Here is a 5,427-nt window from a genome sequence, read left to right as displayed (position 1 = left end):
GATGCACTGGTGGGCTTGGGGGTGACCTTTGTCCTGCCAAGCTCGCAGTCTTGGTCTTCTTGCACCAAATGGGAAAAGTTTGGGGCATTGCTTTAGGAGCCCGCCAGCTCGCCCTGCTTCCTTACTACAAAAGTAGAAACCCTCCCTGTCTGTGCCTGTTGGCACCGCTCCTGCACTGCCTGCATAGCCCGTGTCACTCACATGAAGATGTAAGGTCTCGAGATCCAGCTTGGTCGCCATAGACAAGCCCGTCCTGCGAGGATCTCAGGGGGTGGCCTCAGGATGTGTCCTTGCAGAGGGCGACCTCTTGTGGTCCTTGGCGATGATCCTATGGCGCTTGACTCGCGAGGTGAGGGCCTTCGTGAGTGCCTTCCATGTCGGGATTGCCGATGGGCCGAACCAGGCCTGTGTATCATGTCGCGCCTCGGGCCGCAGGCCGACGGGCCTAGGTACCCCCTGTTCCAGGGGCCCGACACTTGCCTTTCTTAACCAACAAGTTAACACGGGTGTAAAAATTTAGATGCCGACTTGCAGATGCTTCAGGAGAAACCTCACCAATCAAGGAAGTGATAGAGGCAACATAGATTGTTACCTTGTGGTTCATCACCACACTGTATATTTCATTCCATATAAAATCCATCACATCAATGGGGCCCCGATCAGAGCTATGAGAGGTGTACTCGAGAAGATTGATGAGGTGACCCCGAATCTTGTTTTTCACCATCTTTGACTCCCCGAACTTCACGAATGATCCAGTGCATGATAGCATAAAAAGGTAGAAGGTCACCAACAGAACAAACCTTGTTGCAAGAGGAGTATAAATAAGCCAAGTGGTGGACCTGAAAGGCCTCTTTGTCATTGATATTGAGCCCATGATCAGCAGTAGGATTAGTGTACTCATAGCCCAAAAGACGAGTCAGAATAGAGAGTGGAGCAGAGAACTTCCAAGTAAGAGTACGATGTTTAACAGTCCCATAATGCACCGTGACATAGAACTAAGCCACTAGAGGTGGAGACACATCATGCTAAGAACTCATGAGAGGGAGGATGTTGAGCGTCACGCACATACTCTAGATCCATCAAAATATGCAGCATTGGTGGGAGTCGTAGCAAAATGAGTTGTTTTGATAATCTTCCAAATGACATGCTTGTTGACAAAACGAGTGAAAATATCATCGTAGGTGCATTGCTAAAATTGAGTCCAAAACCTAAGGGTAGCTACATTTTCATGCTCATGACAATAAGGATTCTCCCTGCGCAAAGAAACCCACTCCGGTACTGATAGTTCTTTTATAAAGATAGGCACAGGTGGAGAAGGATGAATAGGAGCTTGCTTGGCCTTCTTGGAAGCAGTCTTCCGCTTCTTGGAGCAAGTGGGAGCAGGAGGTGGGGTACCATGGTCTTCGGACACAGCATCATCTTGAAGAGAGCAGTCCAACATGTTGTCAGGACCTAACTGTTGGGGAACGTCGCATGGGAAACAAAAATTTTCCTACGTGCACGAAGACCTATCATGGTGATGTCCATCTACGAGAGGGGATGAGTGATCTACGTACCCTTGTAGATCGTACAGCAGAAGCGTTAGTGAACGCGGTTGATGTAGTGGAACGTCCTCACGTCCCTCGATCCGCCCCGCGAACAATCCCGCGATCAGTCCCACGATCTAGTACCGAACGGACGGCACCTCCGCCTTCAGCACACGTACAGCTCGACGATGATCTCGGCCTTCTTGATCCAGCAAGAGAGACGGAGACGTAGAAGAGTTCTCCGGCAGCGTGACGGTGCTTCGGAGGTTGGTGATGACCTTGTCTCAGCAGGGCTTCGCCCGAGCTCCGCTGAAACGCGATCTAGAGGAAAATCCGTGGAGGTATGTGGTTGGGCTGCCATGGAAAAGTCGTCTCAAATCAGCCCTAAAACCTCCGTATATATAGGTGGGAGGGAGGGGACCTTGCCTTGGGGCTCAAGGAGCCCCAAGGGGGTCGGCCGAGTCCAAGGGGGGAGGACTCCCCCCCCAAACCGAGTTGGACTTGGTTTGGTGGGAGGGAGTCCCCCTTCCTTCCCACCTCCTCCTGTTTTTTCTTTTCTCTTGATTTTTTCTTCTTGGCGCGTAGGGCCCTTTTGGGCTGTCCCACCAGCCCACTAAGGGCTGGTGTGCCACCCTCAAGGCCTATGGGCTTCCCCGGGGTGGGTTGGCCCCCCCCCCCGGTGAACTACCGGAACCCATTCGTCATTCCCGGTACATTCCCGGTAACTCCGAAAACCTTCCGGTAATCAAATGAGGTCATCCTATATATCAATCTTTCGTTTCCGGGCCATTCCGGAAACCCTCGTGACGTCCGTGATCTCATCCGGGACTCCGAACAACATTCGGTAACCAACCATATAACTCAAATATGCATAATATAACGTCGAACCTTAAGTGTGCAGACCATGCGGCTTCGAGAACTATGTAGACATGACCCGAGAGACTCCTCGGTCAATATCCAATAGCGGGACCTGGATGCCCATATTGGATCCTACATATTCTACGAAGAACTTATCATTTGAACCTCAGTGCCAAGGATTCATATTATCCCGTATGTCATTCCCTTTGTCCTTCGCTATGTTACTCGCCCGAGATTCGATCGTCGGTATCCGTATACCTATTTCAATCTCGTTTACCGGCAAGTCTCTTTACTCGTTCCGTAATACAAGATCCCGCAACTTACACTAAGTTACATTGCTTGCAAGGCTTGTGTGTGATGTTGTAATACTGAGTGGGCCCCGAGATACCTCTCCGTTCACACGGAGTGACAAATCCCAGTCTTGATCCATACTAACTCAACTAACACCTTCGCAGATACCTGTAGAGCATCTTTATAGTCACCCAGTTACGTTGCGACGTTTGATACACACAAAGCATTCCTCCGGTGTCAGTGAGTTATATGATCTCATGGTCATAGGAATAAATACTTGACACGCACAAAACAGTAGCAACAAAATGACACGATCAACATGCTACGTCTATTAGTTTGGGTCTAGTCCATCACGTGATTCTCCTAATGACGTGATCGAGTTATCAAGCAACAACACCTTGTTCATAATCAGAAGACACTGACTATCTTTGATCAACTGGCTAGCCAACTAGAGGCTTGCTAGGGACGGTGTTTTGTCTATGTATCCACACATGTAAATGAGTCTCCATTCAATACAATTATAGCATGGATAATAAACGATTGTCTTGATACAGGAATTATAATAATAACTATATTTATTATTGCCTCTAGGGCATAATTCCAACAGTCTCCCACTTGCACTAGAGTCAATAATCTAGCCCTCACATCACCATGTGAATTACACTATAATAAATCTAACACCCATACAGTTCTGGTGTTGATCATGTTTTGGCCGTGGAAGAGGTTTAGTCAGCGGTTCTGCTACATTCAGATCCGTGTGCACTTTGCATATATTCACGTCCTCTCCCTCGACGTAGTCGCGGATGAGGTTGAAGCGTCGTTTGATGTGTCTGGTCTTCTTGTGAAACCGCGGTTCCTTTGCTAAGGCAATGGCACCAGTGTTGTCACAGAACAAGGTTATTGGATTCAGTGCGCTTGGCACCACTCCAAGATCCGTCATGAACTGCTTCATCCAGACACCCTCCTTAGCCACCTCCGAGGCAGCCATGTACTCCGCTTCACATGTAGAATCTGCTACACGCTTTGCTTGGAACTGCACCAGCTTACTGCACCCCCATTAAGAATAAATACGTATCCGGTTTGCGACTTAGAGTCGTCCGGATCTGTGTCAAAGCTTGCATCAACGTAACCTTTTACGGTGAGCTCTTCGTCACCTCCATACACGAGAAACATTTCCTTAGTCCTTTCCAGGTACTTCAAGATATTCTTGACCGCTGTCCAGTGATCCACTCCTGGATTACTCTGGAACCTACCTGCCATACTTATGGCCAGGCTAACATCCGATGTAGTGCACAGCATCACATACATGATAGAACCTATGGCTGAAGCATAGGGGACGGAGCGCATATGCTCTCTATCTTCATCAATTGCTGGGCACTGAGTCTTACTCAATCTCGTATCTTGTAGAACTGGCAAGAACCCTTTCTTGGACTGTTCCATTTTGAACCTCTTCAAAACTTTATCAAGGTATGTGCTTTGTGAAAGTCCGATCAGGCGTTTTGATCTATCCCTATAGATCTTAATGCCTAGAATGTAAGCAGCTTCTCCTAGGTCCTTCATGGAGAAACTTTTATTCAAGTAATCCTTTATGCTCTCTAAAAACTCTACGTTGTTTCCAATCAGTAATATGTCATCCACATATAATATTAGAAACGCTACAGAGCTCCCACTCACTTTCTTGTAAATACAAGATTCTCCAACCACTTGTATAAACCCAAATGCTTTGCTCACCTCATCAAAGCGTTTGTTCCAACTCCGAGATGCTTGCACCAGTACATAAATGGATTGCTGGAGCTTGCACACCTTGTTAGCATTCTTAGGATCGACAAAACCTTCGGGTTGTATCATATACAACTCTTCCTTAAGGAAACCGTTAAGGAACGTCGTTTTGACATCCATCTGCCAAATTTCATAATCGAAAAATGCAGCTATTGCTAACATGATTCTGATGGACTTAAGCATCGCTACGGGTGAGAAAGTCTCATCGTAGTCAACTCCTTGAATTTGTGAAAAACCCTTTGCCACAAGTCGAGCTTTATAAACGGTCACATTACCGTCAGCGTCCGTCTTCCTCTTAAAGATTCATTTGTTCTGAATGGCCTTGCGGCCATCAGGCAGTACCTCCAAAGTCCACACTTTGTTCTCAAACATGTATCCTATCTCGGACTTCATGGCTTCCAGCCATTTGTTGGAATCTGGGCCCACCATTGCTTCTTCATAATTCACAGGTTCATGTTGTCTAACAACATGATTGATAAGACGGGATTACCGTACCACTCTGGAGTAGCACGTGGTCTCGTCGACCTGCTTGGTTTGACAGAAACTTGAACTAAAGTTTCATGATCATCATCATTAACTTCCTCCTCAACCGGCGTTGCAATGACAGAGGTTTCCCCTTGCCCTGCGCCACCATCCAGAGGGATGAGAGGTTCGGCAACCTCGTCAAGTTCTATCTTCCTCCCACTCAATTCTCTCGAGAGAAACTCCTTCTCGAGAAAAGCTCCGTTTTTAGCAACAAACACTTTGCCCTCGGATTTGAGATAGAAGGTGTACCCAACTATCTCTTTTGGGTAACCTATGAAGACGCACTTTTCCGCTTTGGGTTCCAGCTTTTCAGGCTGAAGCTTTTTGACATAAGCAATACATCCCCAAACTTTAAGAAACGACAACTTTGGTCCTTTGCCATACCACAGTTCGTATGGTGTCGTCTCAACGGATTTTGATGGTGCCCTATTTAAAGTGTATGCAGCTG

The sequence above is a fragment of the Hordeum vulgare genome, chromosome 6H (genome assembly GCF_904849725.1).
Source record: "Hordeum vulgare subsp. vulgare chromosome 6H, MorexV3_pseudomolecules_assembly, whole genome shotgun sequence".
Taxonomy (NCBI): domain Eukaryota; kingdom Viridiplantae; phylum Streptophyta; class Magnoliopsida; order Poales; family Poaceae; genus Hordeum; species Hordeum vulgare.
The sequence above is the reverse complement of the archived record's forward strand: the minus strand, read 5'-3'. Positions refer to the sequence as shown.